This window comes from Accipiter gentilis, chromosome 12, assembly GCF_929443795.1.
Source record: "Accipiter gentilis chromosome 12, bAccGen1.1, whole genome shotgun sequence".
Classification (NCBI taxonomy): Eukaryota; Metazoa; Chordata; class Aves; order Accipitriformes; family Accipitridae; genus Astur; species Astur gentilis.
The window spans coordinates 8,374,947-8,396,441 of record NC_064891.1 but is presented as its reverse complement, the minus strand read 5'-3'; the positions used below and the strand labels follow the sequence as shown (position 1 = coordinate 8,396,441).

Below are 21,495 nucleotides of genomic sequence, written 5' to 3'. Positions count from 1 at the left end.
CACCTGGCAGATAGGGAGCCGACAAACAAGGAGGCAAGACCAGGGGTACACTGGAATGCTGTGGAGGAGTTCACAACCAAACATGCAACAGTGCTAGTCACAAGACCACCCTGTCAGCCCCCTACTAGTGTGTTAATGCCAGCTTTGGCCTCTCAGCTGTCAGTCTTAAGAATTCCATGTGCATGAAACTTTCCTTTCTCCTGTTCCCCGAGTCATCATCACTGAACAAAAAATAACTGCACCGTACAGCAGCTCTTTGGAAACACGCTTCTGCACTGCTACAGAATGGTGTGTGAGCCAATGCCTATTCTAATTAATTTCATTCACAAAACTTGGATTTATTCGATGCAATTTTTTGGCACGCTGTCAAATACGACACAAAATTACATTAGTGTCATAAGAGGGAAAGATTAGTCCACAGAGTTCTTTGAAGAATTGTGTTGGCACTTGTCTTTTTGTAAAAATGCCAGCAGCTTCCCCTCTCTCTAGGAATAGCCCATTTTCTCCTGGTCAATGAGGGAAATCACTGCTCAGTGAGGGTCTGAGCCAAAGCCTTTTTGAGTCTGTGGGAATCTTTCCACCAATTTCCATGGGCCTGAATCAGCTCTGAGGCTCAGATGTCAGTCGTACTGACATCTTCCTCCCATACTTCGACACTTCGATAGTGTAATTTATCAGGTAGAGTGGAAGACTTTTTCTTCCTTTTTTTTTTAAAGCCTTGGTTACAGCAATTTGCTGCCAAAAGAAGAACAACTTTGTAGCTATGGCATAGGTCTGTGTAGTCAGGATGTCTGGGTTTAATTCCTGGTCTTGCCATAGAGGTCTTTAAATGAGTTGATCAGAACCAGTTTTGTCTGAAAACATAACACTGGCCATACTGTGGCAGAGCGGAGGCCCATGTAGCCCAGAATCTCTTCCCTGACAGCACCCAAAAGCAGACATGTCAAGACGAGGATAAGAGCAGAACAAATATACCCACATATTCAACGTCCTGCCAGCCCCAGCAGCGTGAGACGGCCCCTGGCACTTAGGAGCAGGTTTTCATCTGCCACAGGACTGGTGTTTCCAGGGGATGCATCCCTGGGTGAATTCTCAGTCTGCTCAGCGCCTGAATTAGCCAGCTTCCCTCTCACAGTCCCGGTCTCAGGGCTGTAGCGTACTTCTCCCAGCATCTCCCCCAGGTCTCATCATTCAGGCCAGGGGGGCCAGGGACAGGGATGTGCCAAGAGAATAAGCTGAATAACCCAAGTGACGCAGGGAATCTGTAGGGAAGCATGAAAACGAACACACAGATTACGGTTATAGCCAAGGATAAGCTTAATCCTTTCTTTTTGTACAGTTTTTAGCACAACAGGAAAATGAGGATAATGTTTCTTATCCCCACTCCTCCTTTATTTGACTTGTATTTTTAGTCTAAGGCTCTTTGAGGCGGAAAAGAATTGCAGGCACTGCTAAGCTTGGGGCAGACACAAACCACCAGCCACTAACACTGAAAATAGAAAACCAACTGCCTTGAATACAGATCTTTGCTATGTTTGTATCTCTATTTACTTACACCTCACTACAGAGCTGCCCCAGAAAGAGAGAGATGATACAGCCAAATGTCCTTCACTCTACATAAAACATATCATGAGAACGGGGCAAATGCATACCCTTGGGACAGGTAAAACTGTTAGTAAAGCTGTTAGCAGGTATCAGGAGCAGCAGCAGCCACATACTTTAATTGCAGTATCTATCTCAATAGTGATGGCTAGCACCGAGCCCAAAACATCACATCTCCATTCAAGCTACTGCCGATTTGCATGAGCAAAGGCTTTGCTCATGGGTGGCTTTAGAAAAGAGCAAGGCTGAGGGGTGGCTTTTACTGTGGTAGCCTCAGAAGCACTAAGCTTGCGTGCCTTGAGCCTCAAGAGTGCAACAAGATGTTAGGGCAACTATATGCTATAGGAACTGAATGTACTTCATCTTTGATATAATATTGTATATACCGCATAAATAATACTTGAGCAAGCTTCTTATGGTCACTTATATCTTATGATCAAATATATGCTAGGAACATACATGTTGCGTGTATTGGAGTTATGCAGTTTTGCTGTAAACCACAGCTCGTTTGAGATTCGTATTTCACACAGTCTCACTGGTTTGAAGGGTCACCATCAGAGCTCCTCACATCCCAAGTCAGAACCTATGTGCTGGCCTGAACCCTAAAAACAACACCCCAGAAGAGCTCTGCAGGACTCCTGCATGTCAGCATGTAGAGTTTGGGCCTAAAACATTGGTAATTCTCTGCAGAAAATTTTTACTTGCTGTTCCACTAGCAAATATTAATAGAGCTTTGCATTCACTAACCAAGACTGACACTGGATCCAAGAGTATAAAGAATCAAAGGACCAAATTCTGACCTGAGGTAACCCATCTGTACTCCATTCAAGTCAATGGAGCTGCTTTACACCCACCAAGAACATGGACCAAACTGCCCATGACAAGCTCACTTCACAACATACTGTCGTCTCAACAAGAATGACTTCATGTTTTCACCTCTGCCCTCCCTGCATCAGGCAACAGTGAATGCCACAGCAACTCTAAGGAATGGCTTGTAGGAGGCCTTAGTTCAAACAGTTAGAAAGGGTGTCTGAGAGTTGTTGTCCCTGTGACTGTGGTTCCCTTCAGCATGATATTCGCAGAACAGCTACATTTGCCATCATGCCTCAGTGATCTAATTGCTGCTGTTACGAACGTGTTGAATGTAAAACTATGTAAACAGTGTGAGGCTCTGACAGCCATTCTTGCTTACTGACCTGTGGAAAAGTCTATTTTTGGCAACTGCTGTAGGCCACTGTGGTCGCTGTAAAGCAGACAAGGCAATGCCCACATTTTGAGCCTTATCTTCAGCCGATACAAGCATGCACGACACAATTAGATCAAACTGATAGCACTGAAAAGGCCTGGGTCTTTTTTTAATTGCACCCAACTCTGCTTAGACACTGAAGTTGGAGAGGAAGTGACAGAAAAAAATAAGTTGGAAAATATAACCTATTTTTCACACTTAAACAGCTAAGCCTTATTTCTGTGGCTTGTAGGTTTACCTTTCAAACACTCAGTCTCCTCCAGCTGGTTAAAGATCAACTGAGTACCAAAAACTATCTAAGGTGGTTTACTGAGGACAGTAGGCAAGCCTCCCGCTACAAAATTAAACAAACTGGCCTCTCCAGTTTCTCATAGTGATTCAAACCTATGTTCCCAAATCGGCAAACCATGAGCAAAAAGATCTCCCCAGCATCAGCCTGTGGATTCCTCAGGCTTGATGGAACTGGGTCTGCTCAGAGCCATAGTGAGAGACATTTGTCACCAGCAGTGATATAGACATACTGAAGACTATAATGGGAAATACTTGTGGAGACCTCTCTTCTGAGAACCTAGCTTCTTGGCTCACTCCCATAGCCTGTCACCAGTGCAGCGATACTTGCTTGTTCTTCCCTGTAGCGCAATGCTATCTTGTCTCTTTGCCCAGTGATAATTTTAAAGGCTGTTCCCTTCGCTCACTCTGTTTACCTGTGGCTATTTGATCTGTCTAGCAGGACTGAATGCTCAAGCAGCAGTATGTTTTTTGCCTGATTGCTCAGGTATGAAATATATCAGAATGAAATTAATATGCTTTCTTCTGGGCCAGCAGAGGACAGTGTTCTGAAAAGCCCTGTATTAAAAATCAGGGAAGGAGAATACAGGTAAATTTGTTGTACAATTCTAAGCATCTTAAGAATCAGATGGCAGAAGTACTAGAGCAGACCACCAAGCTAAATCCACCTTGCCAGCAGCAAGCGCACAAAAGATACTAGCAGCAGGGTATGTGAGGCAGGAAATTGTAACTCGACTTAGCAGGGACTGGAAAATGCACCTAAAGTACACTCAGTAAGGCTTTCTAATTCTCTGAGATGCAGAGTATTACTCTGGCTTATTCTAGCTTCAGCACAATGAAGTGTGAAGTATCAGCAAGCTGCCTCACAGCACACCAGTTACAGACCTGAGGTCTACAGGAATGAACAAATACATACATGTCTGAGTCTATTGTATTGGAAATGAATGGGCAAAACAAGTGAAGGGAGGTAGCAAGGAATGGGCAGAAAGAAAGGAACTGGCTTTAGGAACAGCCTTTTAAACAAGTTAGATATGAGCAGCACTGTTAAAGAAGCAGAGAAAGCTGAACATTTGAAAACTGCCATTGAGGGCTCCTGAGCTGAGGATGAGACAAACAAAATGCAGCTAGAGAGCATCCCTGAAAAATCATTTAACAGTAGAGGCTCAATCTGCTGTCACTGGTACTAAAAGCTTACCTTTGCCCTAAAATAAAAAACAAGATCAAGTAGCAATCTGAGTATGCTTCATGGGCTACACAAATGTATTCTGTTGGTCCTCTGTTTGATGGTCTCACTACAATACATCTGAATAAAAAAATCTGCGCTTTCTGTCCATTGAGATGTCTGGTGTCACTATCACACTGCTATAGAAAGCTCCTGAGTTGTTAATTTGAAAAACAAACAATCAAACCTTCAAAAACATGCTGACCTTGAATATGCTTTGGAAAGAACCAAAACCACATACACCAAGCAGACTTTGCTATTGTTTCCATATGACTTTTAAGGGGTAAAGTTCATGTCAGTGTGAGTTTGTGTCACTCCCTAAGCAAGAGCTCTCATGAATACTGAAATCACAGACTAAAAATTCAGGTCACAAATGACTGGTCAGTGAGTTTTCAAACTGCTGGTATTTGCAGCCAGCAACCCTAATCCACTCCAAATATAATTTATTTTCAGATGATGTAGTACTGCAAAACATCATCTTCTTGTCCACACAACAAAAAACAATCCCAAGTGGGAAGCACACTAGTGCTTCCTTTACCAGTCTTAATGGCTAAACTCATTATGTCTGGGGTGAAGATAATCTGCACATTCTTGGTGCTGTAGCTTTAATTCAAGTCTGGCGTGTAAACCTTTGTTTGTTCACATTTCATCACACAGATGTGCTGCCTGCCTAGCAGCAGCCCCCTAGCTGAGATGAAGGCTCCATGTGGCTCAGGTTCTGTACTGAGCTGCTTTCCTTAATTTGTTTCTTTTCTATCTTGCCTCATTTAATTTCATACTGTTAGAAGCTTTTATTTAATGCAGAAATCACTTTCCCCTCACTGCTTTCCTCTTTCTCACCATTCTCCTCTGGGATCCTTCTTTTATCCCTTCTCATCCACTTTCCCTCTAGCACTGGAGACAAAATCAGACTTCTACCTTGCCACCAGCTGGCCAGAGTGCTGAGTCTTGCCACCTATGGTGATGGAGAGAATACAGAAAAACTTGTGACCCACTGCCCACAAAGCAGTCAGGACCTCACATTTTTGTTCTTTTGGTGCTTTCATGCTAGCACTGCAGGGTCAGCCCGGACTGTGTCAAATTACCTGAACTGAAGGCTGGGGTCTTAGCTCTTAATTCCAGTTTTGCAGTTCTAAGTTTCTGGATTGTCACTGAGCTTTAAATGTGCACGCAGGGCATAAAGTACCTTGGCAAGGGAATAGTATGTGAATGTAATACCTCTTAACATGCTTGATCTTTTTAGTGGTGATGAAATGAAACCATGAAAGGCTCCAAACCAAATTTTCTTCAAGTTCATTATAATACTCATCAAATACTCTTGCATACTTGCATTAAAAAGGAGAAGAAAAGGTGAAAAGGTCTTGGCAACTTAAAAATAATGGAGAGAGAAACTATTAAGTTACACTGTGATGTGTAATTTTGGAACATAAAACACTGCTGTCTGATTGTCAATTTTTTCAGAGGTGGATCACCTTCTCTTTCAATAACTCATCAACCGTAATGAGAACCATGTGATTGAGGCCCACTGGGATTGCTCTGCCTCTCATGATTCCTACTGCCTGTGAAAAACTAGTCAAGGAAATTTAAAAGTTGCTCATTTTCTCTTTTAGCTTGAAGAAAGAGGCGTCAAAGCTTTCTAAGAGATGTGGTCCCATGATTCAGGCACCTCCCAAGGAAATATTAGGAACTGCTGCATTTTGCCTTGGCTATGACACTGGTGACCTTGAGTACATCACTTCTCTGTGTATAAAGACATATATGCATACATACATATATGTGCATGTGTGCACGTGTGTGTATGTGTGTGCGCATACGTATCCAGGCAGACAGTGCTTATTCAGTCCTGGTGTCCAGTTTGAGACACACAGGAATTGATCTTCCCCATGTACTTTTTCCAGTTTGTAGGCTGCAAAAGGGCTTTTCACAACATGAGCAGGTTTTAGTCTCTACCAGAGAAATGTTGCTAATGAAAACATCTAAGTGAAGTGGAGAGGAAAAAGTCTGGTATGAAAGAACTGCAATGGGACTCCAGGCTTTGCTTGTCTACCCTTTCTTCTTTCCTTTTCTTTTTACCTCTTAGGTGGACAGATCAAACACCAGAAACAATTCTCAATTTACACCAAATAGAACCAGTTATTTTAATAGTTCATCTTGGCAAAATGAAATTAAACTGCGACAGAAGGGTTCTCTTCTCACAATTTTGCTAAGTTAGTTTGAATTAAACATTTTGTTCAGTCAATACAGTTGGACTATAATCTACATAGGCTTTAAATAAAAGCCATTTACTTTTGGTAAACACTCAAATTGCAATCAACTACTTTTGCAAATATCCTCCCAATGGCTACACAAACTACCTAACAGTTCTGTATACGAATATTCAGAGTTTGTCATAAAGTCATTGTCAGTACCTAAAGGTGCTTTAAGTAAACAACAGAATACAGCCAGCAAAAGCATGAAACATGCTGCAGGGAGCAGGATGGTGTCAGCTGTCCATACCTGCCCTACTCGGACATCACCGCTCAGATGTCAGTCAGTTGTTCCAACTTAGCGACCCAAGGTGACACCTTTTGTTTGGCTAATGACAGCTCCTCTGCTATGCTGATCTTGCCCCAGATGCCTTTCTGGCTAAGTGTGGAAATTCAGGACAGAGCACTCCATAAAGTGATACCAGCTACCACCTAACTGGCACAGAAAAAAATGTTTGGACATGCCCACAGTAAAAAAACATACAGGAAGCGTCTCTATTAAGGTCTTAAACACACCCCACCCTCAATTCCAGATCCAAACACCTCTGATTCAAAATGTGCATCAAGATTCAAGTTCTGTGTCCTCACCCCAAGACAAACATACTTGTTATTCATGTCACCAAAGAGGATCGGCACAATTTGGTCAGCTGAGTTACGCTCAGCACACCATCAAACCCAGCACGCTGGCATCGCTACTCATTACCATTTACAAGGCCTTTGACAGCCAGGGAAACAGGCGACACAGAACATGTGAGAGATCACTCATTCAGTGATAGCACAGAGGCTGTGGCTTAATAGATGCAGATGAGGTGGCTGCTCTTCCCCCTAGATCACATCCTGGATACAATATTGGTAAGACTGCTCATAGTCAGCACAGCCACACTATCCCTTACCTGCACAAAACACCTCCAAATCTTGCTGAGGCCAGTGGAAATCTTTCTGCTGTCACAGCAACAGTGATAACATGCAGCAAATGAGGCAAGAGCTATGTACAGAACTGCCACCCTTTCACAGGAAGCCCCAAGCACTTTGAAGGAAGATGGGACTGCTTGTAAATCACTGAACAGGAATCCTGGATTGTCATGTGGCAGGGGAGCAGTGGAAGAGATTTGGTTAAGTATTTCACATGCTTGGGCCTATCAGTGACAAAGAAGTCATAGAAATGTTGGCTGAAAAGAACAAACATTTGCCCTTGGGCTCATGCCTGTGTGCTTAAAACAAGGCTTTTGCCAAGATCAGGCCAAGTCATAGGCTTTCAGCCAGAGATGTGAGGGGAATGGGTGTGACACCCTGCAGGGCAGGAGAGAGGGAGGGAAGGAGTGTTGGATCTTGCCTACCTGCGGACGACTAGCTTCAGTTTCTTGTAGGACCCTTTAACCAGGGAGATGGCCTCTCTCCTGGAGCTGCTCAGTTCCACCTCATTGATGTTCACCACTTCATCACCAGCCTGCAGCTTGGAAGGCAGGGAGTCTGCTTTACCTCCCTCCTCGATCTGCACAGGAAAGAGAGGAGAAAGAAATGGTGAGACATGCCTGCCACAGCTTGGCTATCCCATGCAGAGCTAAGCATGCATTTCTGTTGAAGGAATTAGATCTACCAGCCCCAAACTGGAGCTCTCTGACTAAGAAACATTGTCTCCCTTTGCCAGCCAGCTTCCTCAAAGGTCTGTGCTTGCCTCCCTTACATTTCATATAGATGGAAGCTGGGGATCGGCAGCCAAATTAATTCTGCCAGGAAGCATTGTTTTGAATAAGCCTGAAAAGTATTTGGTATTTGGAAGCAGTAAAAGCCAGCAAAAGAGCCATGGAACGCCTCCTGATAAGAGTACCCAGGCACAAGCCCAAGGCCAAAGCTGGGATTAGAAGAGCTTGGATGTGATTTTTTTGTTCAAGCTCCTCTTTGTGATCTAGCTGGCTGTTTAACAACAGCTTCTTGCTTACTGGCCAGCAACAAAGCAGATGCACATAGGTGTATGTAGTTAATGACATGCAGCACCTCTGTAGGGTTTTTCAGCTAGGGATTTAAAGCAAGTAGACAACTATTTTAATTTGATGAGAAAGTAAGCAGCCTAGTGAAGGCTATGTAGTGGCAAAGCTAGAAGGAGAATCCTAGGGCACTTTCCTCTGTTTTGCATGGTCCATCACATACATTGTGTAGTTCTTCATGCACATTGATTCTCCATCAGTGTGCCAGCAGAAATACACCAAGTCTGCAAAAAAATAAGTGACAAGGCAGAGGACAAGAAAATTTGGCCCAGAATCTCTGAATATCAGCCTTGTGCACTAATGCACTACCTCTCTGCAAAGGCACACTAGCATAGCAGAGGGCCAGGTTATATACGGGTTAATGCACTGCAAATCCTTAGTTTCTGGAGACTCAGGAGCGCCACCGGTTCAGACTGCAACTGATACAGCTTTTAATACAAAACTTACCACCACAAAATCTGATATCCAAAGCACCTGCAGTCCCTGTTCAACAGAAGTTGTGACCTGTGTTAGCAACTGTCATGCAACCCACACTTAAGTATAACATCTCATGGCACATTAGAAGTATAACCTCTTCCTTCAGGCCTTCACCTTCCCAGACATCATACTGAGACAAATAAATGTGTCTGAATTGGATTAAGATTCTGATCCAGCCAGGGGAAGGGCTGCTATTTGCAGGAGTACCATTTTCTAAGCAGTGAAATTGCACAAACACTTCTGGAAGTTACTTTTATTTCAAGTCATGCCAGGCAAAGTGTAATTGAGCCATAACCCAGACATGTAACTCAGCATATACAGATGTATTACCCAGATTTTTACCAGAACATTAGTTTCAGTGTTGAATGGTGATTTCTCACAGGCAAAGCTGATCTGTTCTTCTGAAAAATAGTATTCCAGCTCATGTACCTTCTAAAACTTGAAATCTGACTTCCATAAACATTACCTAATAAATGCTCTGACCCCCCTACAAAGGTAGGTAAAAATAATTGTCATTCATCCTACCAGGAAGTCATTCCACTGATGAATGAGTTTTTTCTTTTCTTCTTAAGAATGGGTAAAAACCACAGGAATGAGACTTCATATAAAGAGCCTTGTATCACAATTACCAGGAAGGGTGAGAGATGAAACATTAGACCTTGCTTCCAGCATAAATAAATGACAACTAAAAGTGCAGTATTGCTCCAGTTTGTTGCTGCTGTAAAGGAAAACAGGTGGGTGTCATTTCAATGAAATATAATAGAGTGGGATACTATGGTTAGATAAACTTGTGATATAGTCAAGAGAAGGGATTTTGTTTGGTTTTGGTTTGTTATGTTAGATCACATACAATGGAGAAAAGGCATTCTTGGAAAAATATCCTTCATCCTCTAATAATCTAAATTGTATTTATGTATCCTAGTTTTTTCACTCCACAGGATCACTGTTTAAAGGTTCTCTTTGCAACCACATGGTCTAGACATTTCTTCTTCTCCTCCTTTTTAGTTAAAATGGAAATTTGGATTCTTTCATAATCACCTCTATAAATAATGTGAAATCAAAGACCTTAAAGAAAGACTAAACCCCACAATACTTCCAATAAGGTTGCTAACATTATGAACAACTCTTAAAGAAATCTTTCTTCAAACCTTGATGTGTTCCAGTTCATGCCTATGCCAAAGGCTCTTAAACCACAGCTTGCAAGGCCATGTAGCCAGCCACAGTACCACAGTAAAGAATGCCTTTAAGGAAAGTTTGCTAGCACGAGTACAAAGTCATCTGCAAGTAATTCCAGAGGCTGAGAATGATCTGCTTTGCTCCTGTGTACTTAAACTATCCACAAGCAAGACCTAAAACAAGACCTACTTTTTGTGATTAGAAGCTTTTGATGGCATCATCAAAACCATATTACTCACGTACCCAGAGAGAATATAAATGGAAATATGGATTGATCTTTTGTTTACATAGTTATCTCATGCATTAATAATCTGTTAGCCTCCTTATCTGTGTATTGCTTAGGTACAGTTGTGCCATCCATTCGGTTGGGACTCCCTGGATGCAAATTCCTTAAAATTTCGTGGAGGAAAACATTCACAACAGGTCTGTGACATGGCACTACCACTCAGAGAGTCAAAAGAGGCAAAAAGTCTGCCAAGTTTCCACCAGAAGTCCAGAAATAAGGCACTGTCTCCAAAGCAAGGTTCAGATGCTCCACGTTCATTTCTTCTCTCTGAATGCCTCTGAAAATATCTGTGTTTAAGGAGTGGTGATATTTCAAGAAAAGGACTGAAGGATTCAAACAAAACAAGCTGCACTATAAACACAAAGTTCTATCTCTACCCAGTGTAATAATTATCAGCAAAGCAAACAAACCTCAGCGTACATGTAACCTATTTAAATGAACACCTGCTTCACTGGACGAGGCTGAACGAAGTCAACGATGGGTCTCTGCTGCCTCTGTGATGCACTGAGCAGTTAAGGATGGAAGATGCTTGCAAAGCTACGTGCACCACATCAGGCAAATAATATGAAGGCAGGCCACTACTGCATGTGGTTACCTTCTCCGAACAACCTGTCTCACCCTGTGGACCAGGTCCCAGGCGAGAGGAAATGAGAAGGCAAGTTTTCAACTGTTTCCTAAATCTCAAGTGGTACTAAGTGCTGTCAGTCAGCAAGGGCAGAGCCAGCAATACAGTCTGTTGTTTTAAGTGTGCAAGTTGTGCTGGACTAGTTTGGGCAGCCACAGCATTGTCAAATCACCCTCAACAGTCACTTGTGCAAAAAATGTAATTGCTGTGAGCTACAGAACCTAGCATAGGTCAATACAAATACAAATACACCCACTTCAAAATGCCTCAGTAGTCTACTCTGGCTGACACAAACTCAAGTCCCTTCAGTTGTCTTTCCAGCAGTAAAGCTTTCCATGCCCACTGCCCCTTCCTGAAAATCCCAAAGGCAACCCCTGGTCCTGCTTTGCATTAACACTCCAGTCCGTTTTCTTGCATTAGAGGAGGCTTCTTGTCATTCAATAGATCCTGCAGCAGACTTTGAACCCATCTGTTCTCCCCTTTTTTGGCTTACTGTAAAAGCAAGAAGTTGCTTAAGCAGATCACCAAGGATACATAAGACTTATTACTACTGTCTTTTGTCTGGTTCACTATGGTTACTGTAGGTTCAGAGAATGCTGTCTAACTGAGATCCTTTCTTGATTATTTTAAAGACGTTTTCATTATTTATTCCTCTTTTCCCTTTCTTTGAGGAGCTTTTATAACAACAAATTCTCTGTAGCTTTTAAGATGGATTATTCTATCTTTGTGTCCTTTATATTATTAATGGTACATGTGATTCCTAAACTGTAAACTTAGTTGCTGAAGTTTCTCAATAAAAAAAAAACAAGCAAGCAAATATGTATGCACACTGTATGCAGTTACACAATTGAGAGCTGTGCCACACAGCAGGTTAGTACAACTGCTGGGTGATACTGGGAGATGCTCTGGAAAAAACAGTAAGTCAGCATAGCTGGGTGTTAATAGAAGCAGCAGCAATTGAAATGACAAACTACTGCCCTTTTTGTGTCAGATATTATAATGATGGGAAGGGAAGCATCACAAATGAACTGCTGGAGATGGCTGTCCAGAATTCCTGAGCTGCTGAAAAAGATTTTACAGGAACTGACAGGGTGAGAGAGGAACAAATTTTGCTCCATGAAGGAATTGAGAGAGGTAGCTTCCTCTGCTGCAAAGAGTTCGTGACTTGTCCAGGAGCATTACAGAAAAACGTTTTCTGCTTTAGACCTCATTTTCAAATATTTTATTGGAACCATTTTCATTCTTTTCAGTGGAACAATGCATTTCCAGTGAAACTGGGGTTCATCTCTTCCTTATCCCTCATGAGCTCATTAGCACTGGTACAACTTGGGGGAAAGGGTTAAACCAGCTGCGCATTTGAGAGAAAACAGAGGAAAACTGACTGTATCCATTTCCAAATTCAACAGTCAAGGTTTTAATCAATTCTCAGTGCCCAGACTGGAACACTGAACAGGTAAGACTGGGTTCTTTCATTTACCCGTCCACTATTAGGCCTAATAGAGCCACACCAGACCCGTCACATATTGCACCCAGTACAAAGCAATGCATGCAGAGACCCACTGGGCCAAATTTGGCTTGCTCAGTAAACTCGTTGAGTAGCTGATTGATTTAGGCTTCATGTTGGAGATGGGAGATTTTTAAGCCCCTGTGGAGTTCAGAGATGGTTCTCAAGCCTAAAAACAAAGTTGCAGAGCTGCTGAATGACTCCAGAGAATATGTGTTCCTCTCATTCAGACTTAATGCCATGTCACAACTTGGGGGCAGTGAGTGTTTCCCATGCAGCAGAGAGAAATTCTTCTCCATTGTCCCCAATCTCTGTGCCAGCATGACATAGCAGTTAAGACAATTCAATCAAAAAATAGTTAAGTCAAAGGTCTCCCCATGGAGCCATGTCTCTGCTGGATTTCCCCATCCCTGATGCAGACATGCATCTCATGAGAATTTAGCTATTGACATTTACTCCAAGCCAAAGAAAGCGTTTCCAAATCAGTTATTGTTTTATTCTTCAGGGAAGCAAGGAAGAGATTTTTTTTCTCATAGTGGTCGGGATTGTTCTACAGTAACATTTCTGCTCCCAAGTTCAAAGCATAGTAGTGGAGAGACTGATTTATTCCAGGTGGTCACAGAAGTTTCACGTGGAATGAATTTGCCTTGAGAGGCTGAACTTTATTCAGTAGAACAAGTTAAACTACATGGTTTTGAAGGGTTAGCAGTGCTAAGAAATCTTTCTGGTACAAAAAAAAATATCTGTTATTTAACACAGGGAAAACAACATATTTCTCCCACACTCAGCCTGAACCATGTTAATGAATACACTTACCTGGCTTGGAGCAAGACACCTAGCAAGAACTCCAGCCCCTACCATTCACAACTCTAACACTTCTGCCATCCCCAGGCTTATTTTCCAGATACTACAGCAGAGAGGCACCACTGTAAGTCTAGAGGGACATCTACTCACCATGTTAGCAGTGACAGTCACCAGCCCTGATTTTAGCATTGTAGCTGACATCAGAGAAACTCAGCAGTATTTGACCCCATACAGAGAAGAGTCAGGAGCTCAGGGCTGCACCACTGTCACAGACAGCTCAGGGCTTCTTCGCACCGTGTGTGCGCGTGCGTATGTGTCTCTGGGGACAGATTCATTTATTTCCTACCTGTCAGGACAAAATCAGCTCACCTGCCCCTCCACTGAATCAATCAGCTCATCCTCTAAGGATATATATAATACGCTGCCTTGATTCTCCGAAGTGGCAAAATTCAATGTCAAGGCTGTGGCAGAGAGCATTCCTCAGTGCTGTGCCCTCCCAAGGTAGTTGAGGAGGCCAAGACAGTACAAGAGCTTGGCATCCTCTCTCAGCTCTTTTGCCAGCACCAGGTACACATGGCTTCAGATGAAGTGGTGCAGCTAGCCCCAAGGAAAGGGGTACCAAGGAGCACAGCCAGCTCCCAGGCCCTTACCTCTCCCCTCCCCACTGCCAGGGTACACTTCTGCTGTCAAAGCTGCTTTCCCCACATCCAGGTGGCCAAAGGTAGGTGCTGCTCAATGAGAAAGGCCGTCCATCCCTCAGTGGGACAGAGGAGCTTCCTTCAAGACATGTCTGGAGAAATCGCTCCTAGTCCCTGTGGCTTTACCCCTCTCCTGTTCCCCTGCTCTGCTGCCTGAGGCGATCCTTATTTTGTCTGTGCCTAAGGCTGGACCTGATGAAAGCTGAAATGAACAGAAACTGCTCATGTGAAGGATTTCAGGCAAGTGAGCTGTATTTATCCAAACTGGAATCTGTCCAGGATGCTGAGTGAAAATGGTACAGAGCCTCTGATAACAAAGGGGACCAGGACTTCACCTTTTACAGGTATTCCCAAAAGCCAAAATGAAGCACATGCAGCAGCAGCAAAGTGTTGCCTCTTCCCCACCAAGTGCTACGGATCAAGATGGAAGCCTGCCACCCCTTGATGACTGAGCACCACCCCTTCTCTAGAGCCCCGTCTCTCCCTGCCTGCACTTGCACTACCCCAGGACAGCAGGGAGAATCACTGACCCTATGCCATTTACGGTGCCTTGGCTGCACACCTGGTTGTTCCCACTTCAGGGGAAAACCCAGCCCAGGAGCAAAGGAGTAGCCAGACTGCTTTCCTGCACCCTCCAAACCTGGATGATCTGGAAACTGGGAGTGCAGGCAATATACTGGAGTGCTCCTGCACCAGTGCAGACAGAGACTCCCTGAAGGGTCAAGATCTTTTCCAGTAGGATTTACCGAGGGCAGACACCAAAGCGAAGTGGCTGTGGGCACCGAAGCAGCAATCCAGCTGCAGAAATGCCACTGTGATCCATGCAGGGTGGATACAAGTTACTGACAAGTGGTGAGGATTAAAGGTAATTTCTAGGACTACCCTGCAGGCTCCAACGCTTTCACACTTCTCCATTTCCTGCGTGATTGTTTCCTGTCCTGGGAGTAAGGTTAATCTCAGCAGTCAGCCCCTCAGCAAAAAGTGGCAAGAAGTGAATGGAAAACAGATTGCTGGATTCAGCTACAAGAGATAAGAAGACGTACTTGGATGAGTTTGCATCTGACTCTTCTTGGTGACTCTAAATTCCTAAGCCAACGGAGGAAAGGCAGCTTAGCTCTTAAGATAATTTTCCACCTTCTTAAGCACAGAACTGTTAGGCTCCCACAGAGATTTTTACATTTAAAAGTGGAAGGGGCAGGGGAAATCAAGTCTTCTTTCAACTAATGCACAAAGATGGACCAATGCTACAGCTTTGATTCAGACCTTCAAGAAGCCTCCAGGATCTTTTCTGTAACAAGAGGCAAACCTAACAATAAATTTTCTCCACCCTCTCCACCATATACAAGACAAGGAACTAACATGTGTTTGCTCTACGGTAACACCTAGAGCCTTATCAGGTCCCTCTTTTAGAGGCATGGTACAAACACATTATCACGGACAGTTGCTGCCCCAAGCCTTACAGTATAAATGGACAGATTAAACAAACAGAGGGACAGGAAACAGAGGTGTGGAAAAGCTGTGACAACAGCAAGCAGAAAGACAGCGGCAAAGCCCACTCTCAGCTACATGGTGACATTTGCAACATATGGACTGAACCTAGAGGCAAGGAGAAGCAAGAGCACCTGCAGGATGGGAAAAATCAGCTCCTTTTCAGTTAGCAGAAAACCAGCTGTGATGTGCCCGGGGACCAACTGCAAAACAGCATTCTGACATGCTTTACAGTGGCAGCAAACAGTCCTTCTCCTGCTAGCCCAGAGAGACAGGAAAAAGGTGGTTAGAGGACAGGAGATGGCTTCTTTCCTGGCTCTCCCAGCACTCAGCTGCCTGCTGTTCCGTGTCAAGGTGTCCAGGGAGCCAGTATCTTGAATGTCATTAATGCTTCTTCCTACCTTCCCTCCTGTTGTTCACAGCACACAGTAACAGGGCAAGGCAAGGGAAAAAAGCATCAATGTGCACCTGAGTCACAGACAGAGCAACTACAGAAAAGCGATGCCTGTGCAGGTGCAGAGTAATGCTCACCCTTTTGCAGCATTAAAACTCGAGGGATTGCTTTCTCCTGTTCTTTCTCAGTTTCCTGCATGAGGCCACCTTTTAACCCAGCAGCCTTGCCTGCAGAACACACCCTACCTGCACACGTGGGAATCGGAGAGCCTTACTTCTTTGTTCGCTGTTTGGTTTTTGCAAACAATCCATTCCATGAATGCCACAAAGGGTATATTACCAGGTGATACAAACACTGGGGCCTGGAGGACGTTAACTTGATCCCGTTTGGTCTGCAGCAATTATCAGGGCTATATCAGCTCAAGGGGCTACAAGAACTCATTCCCTGTTCCTCCGTTGTATCTGATACAGCTTGCCCCTCTCCCGAGCACACAAAGCCGGTGACTGCACATGTCTGAGAGTTAATATTTGCTTTGCAATGTAAGAGTTAAAAACAGCTGTTTGTCAAAGAGTCTGCTGGAAAGGTCTTCTGCTCTGCCCAAAACACACCCAAGGTTTCCGCACTCAGGACTCCTCTTTTCATGCTGCTTTGCCATCTTGCCCCTGACTTCAAAGTCCTTTCTCACATTTCTTACAAGGTTTCAATAATTAAAAACACAGTTCCTATGACTTTTAGACAGTGAGCCCATTACAGTCTAGGTGGGGGCTATCAAACATGTGGCCACCCAACACACGAGATAGCACTGCCTCAAAGCTACTGCACAGCTACTGAGTCTATCACAGCAGTGCAGCTTAGAACAGCGCAGCAATTGAAGATCACTTGCAAACCCACATCTCCTCACACACTCCCCCAGCCACTCCTCTTCGTATTGTGTTCCTGGTGTGCAGGGTGCTACTCATCATCCTCCTCACTGTCTCTGTCCTAATCATTATGGCAGGAGCCAACACAGCATGCAGAGAGATGAACTGAGCCTAGCATTTAATGTTTCTCACCCAGTGCCGTGTCCCAGAAAAAGCTGGAGATGGGCCTGTAGTAACAGTTGTAATTAATAAAACTGAGGTAAGGTACTGTTAAGAGACTGCCTGAACCCTACAAACCCTAGGATTTTCAGTCAATGGCATGAGCTGCTCCCTCATCCTTTCCACAGGCACCTGTACAGACCCCCCATACCATCTCCAAACAGCCCTGCTTGGTGGTTGCAGTGTATCCCTCAAACTGTGGGATGTCATGGACCAACACTCGCTCGCAAACCACAATGTAAAATGTGCAAGGACTGGCCCACCTTAAGAAATGTCACCTTTTGCACTGCGTGCAGATGGATAGGCATAGGAACATGTTATTATTTTTTTGCTGTTGGCAGTTTCTTTAGCTTTGCGTACTGTCTTTTCTCAGCATGACCTTACGTACACTCCCTCCTCCTGTCATTGCCACCTAGGCAAACAAACCAGTTGGAGATGCATCTGCAAAATTATATTTGTTACCTACTCCAAGGACAATATTTCAAGCCTGGGGAAAGCCAAACCTAGCATCACAGGAACTGCCATAGCAGGAAATCTAGTTATTTCTTTAATCTCCCTTCCATCTGTTCTAAAAACAAGGAGCAAATGACATTTGGAACTTGCCTTTCAACCCTTGTTACATAGCACTACCTTGTGCCCTTTTTTACAGGATGCTTTATATGTCTTCCCTGACTTTTGTATTACTTTTCTATACTTGCTGTTATGACCTATAACCTAGAGGTTTGTAGCCTGACAGGGTGATCAGCTGCCAAGAGACTTTCTTTGCATTGCGTCTTTTTGGGGTAAGTGAAAAATATTTCCACGTAAGAAAATACAGCTGAGATGTACGCACATGTAATCGGTTCGAAGAAAAAAGGAGACAACCAGCAGGCTCTCAAAATACAGTTGTTGAGGGTTTTTTTCACCACATCATTAGACAGTGAACTTCCTGCCTTAGCATATTGCTCACATGAATTCAAAACAGAAATGTCAAGAGAACCTGCCCTGCAATCAGGTAATTCCATAAATTAGGTAAACCTAAAACTATCGGATTTTTTCTGGCTACTGGAACAGGTAGCACGTATCTCTCCTGGAGACAGATCTTTGGCTTCAGCGTGGCCCTTTACTGCTTTTGACGTTTGCCACTTCTCTTTCCCTTATTTCCCTTCCCCAATAGCAACACTTCCATTACACCTGTTACAAATAGCAATAATAATAGTAATGACAACAGTAGTAACGATCCCCAGGAACTTTCTTTCCATTAGTTAATTTGACCTTTCAACACCATGGGAAGACAGCAGGAAGTATTGTTCCTAAATTAGAGAGGAATAAAAACAGAAGCAATGTTTATGTAACTTTTCCAGGGTCACAGAAAGAATCACACATTAGCACTGGAGTTTCACTCTCTTCTCTGACTGCCAGGTCACGCTGTACTGATGCCAAACGAGACTCCCCCCCTTAATATTTCTACCATGTCCCCAGCATTAAACCATTTTCTCTCACGGTGATTTTCCCTTTTCTACAATCAAGAGGAACTGCTACTGGATGCCCTTCCATCTCTATTTCTCGTTCCCCACTTGTCTCCATAGTTTTCATTCTTCTCTATTTGCTGTGGTTGTCCTCGCCCTCGTTGTGCTACCATTTCCCTTGCTTTCTTTTGTCCTATATTCCTGTCTTCATCATGATCCTCCTTCCTCCCTGAGCCTATTAATACAAACTTATAATCACTAAATGGTCTATATCTGAGAGGAAAAAAAACAGATGATGCAGCAGAGCCATGCTTGATGAACTGACTGGAGCTTTTGCCAGGCATTCAACAGCTGCCTAAGGGATTTAGATATTTACTTCTCACTCATTTTAATGAGAATCAGACATCAAAATTTTTAGGGACTCTTTGAAGATCGAAGCTTAGAGCAGCCAACAGCAATTAAAACACAGCTTAACATCAAGAGATGTGTCCTTTAGGGCAAGACAGTGCTGCTGGCGTCCCTAGGTAATGAGAAGGAAATGCTAACGGACTTTCCAGAAGTAGCTGGACCAGTTCATCACAGCACGGCGGCTCGATGCATTTTGACTCTCTGCCAGGTCACACACACTCCACAATAACACAGCAAGAACTCCCTTCGGACCAGATAATGGCAACAGCGCGCAGCTTAGAGTGACGGTGCCAGTACAAAAGAGGAATTTCATGGTCCAAGCCATTGTCATCACATCACACTTGGCAAACCCTTTCTTTATTCCCCCAGCCTTCTATAATTATTAAAAAGTCTTCTCAAGTGAATTTAGTGCCCCTGAAAGATGCCAGGCTCACAGCCCTGGAGATTAATTTTCCTTGACTACAGATCAGCTTGTCACCCTTCCTCCCTGCCCCCTTCTCCCACTGCACCTCCAGGGTGTTTTAGCGCTTTCCTGAAGAAAGAGCCTCTTGGAGACAAAAGGAAGACTATTTCTCTGAGACCCTCAGTGCTGCTTCTGAGATGGTCAGCTCCACACATGCAAGTGCAGCAGCTATTTTGAAAAAATGCACATTCGTGCAGCAGAATTTATTGCTTCTGGTCCCCCATGCACTGGAGCATGGGAGCACATCCTACGAAGGCATGGCCATCTGCAGGACCGGTGTTCATGTGAAGAGCACTTCACAGCACCATCTATGAGAGTCTTCTCACCTCATATCGACCCATGAAAAGAATTCCCTGGCAGTATTTTCTCTGACACCCCAAATAGTAAAGAATCACAATCAAATACTCAGAAATGATCGAAAAAACAGGAAGAAATGGAGCAATCTGTTTCAATTTCATACAGGAAGAATAAATACCTTAAAGATCAAAGTGTTCATGTACTTCTGACCACCATCCACCTACTGCTGTGCACACCTACTTGCACACGCACATGATCGCATGACTTTGTGCCAGAACAGGCTGGCTGAGCATTTCAGAACCTACTCACCACAAACCCATGTGAAAGTGTGCAGTCTTAGCTGTGCACAAGCATTTTCCTAAACAGAGTTCTACCAGGGTATACAAATGGAAAAGAGCACGGGAACTGAAAAGCCTGTTCTTGCTCAGGCCTTGTGGATGTCTTGCAGGGCTTCGTGGTCTTACTGGGAGCAGCTGGGAGAAGGAGCAATAAACTACGAGGGAGATACACAGCTTTGGTCGGTTTGTTCAAATCCCTCACCCTGCAGTCACTATCCTTGTCCCCTGCTGCCACCCTGCGGCAGTTCGAAATTCAAGGGACAACTGCTTTTCTCTGCGCTGCTAAGTCATCTGTAGCTGGTGGGACTCAAACTGTGAGGGATTCTTTTCTAACGATGGGCTAAAAGAGCAGCTCATGTAGTGTTAATGAGAAAAGGAATGAAACCCTGTCAGCTCAATCCTAAGTCTGAATTTCACTCTTCAAACCTATGGGTAGTTCTGTTTTCAGTAACGTGAGTTACAAACGAGCGGCAAATTAATTTGAAAGGCCATTCATTTATTACTGTTGTAAAAGTAGAGCAGTTGCTGCACTTAAGCCAGAGTGAATATCCCAAAGGTTCAAAGGCAGATGCATGAATAAATTTTATGGTGTGGAAAAGCAAGGATAAACTCTTAAACAGTGGCATTTACCTTATTTCTTAATTTAGATACTGAAAACCCAGTCAGACTCACCAGGGAATGCTGCAGTCCTCTGCCTAATTACAAAATGAGAGAAAACGGGTCCTGACCTCTTCAGACTGTCTGGCTGACATCTTTCAATCCTTCCCACTCCACCAGCCATGATCTCCATGGTGTCTTTGCTCTGCAGTTCTCTAACATTTTTGCTGATAGTACCCTTAACCTTGTGGCTCAGAGTATGTTCCCCATCAGTTTGTCCTGAAAGCACCTTAGGCTACTAAACATTGGATAACATTCATGTTAATAAGCACTGAATTCATTTTGTGCTCTGTGTCAATTCTTTAACTACTGTCTAAGAGGCCAAGTGCACCCCCGAGTCCCCTGCCCACGTGTCAGCCTAAATGTCTCCAACCTGCACAGGCAGGGTTTTTTTCACCAGCTCAAGAAAATGCTGGAGCAATTTTGAAAGTAAGACAGTAAGAGCAGGCTTAGCTAGTGATTAGCAAGGCAACTTCATAGCAATCCAGGAACTTTCTTGTTAATTTTACACTGCTGATGTGGACTCTAATAATGCAAAAACTGCTAGGGTGTGTGAAGAAGCACATTTGTTCTCTTCTACCTTAAAAAAATCCCTTCAGATGTGGGTGACAGGGAAGGGTACTCCTTAAAGCCACTCTCACAACAGTAAAAGCAAAGATGCTAGTGCCAGCTCTCTGTGTTTCTTTTACAGGTATAGCGACAGACGATGCATCGGAAGAGCTCCTAGTCCTTATAAAGTATACTGTCTGTTTTCCTAAAGTCCA

General features: G+C 43.8%; 1 protein-coding gene across 3 annotated transcripts in view; it reads right to left on the bottom strand.

The window, feature by feature from the left end:
- Positions 1-8,031, bottom strand: part of SHROOM3 (shroom family member 3) — a 107,371-nt gene extending 99,340 nt beyond the window's left edge. For 2 of the 3 annotated variants that reach the window (XM_049814822.1, XM_049814823.1), the window contains exon 1: positions 7,942-8,031. The gene's annotated coding sequence lies outside the window, so the exon portion shown is untranslated. The remainder of the gene's footprint in view (positions 1-7,941) is intronic. The other variant, XM_049814819.1, reaches the window with a different exon arrangement.
- Positions 8,032-21,495: the final 13,464 nt, after the last annotated feature.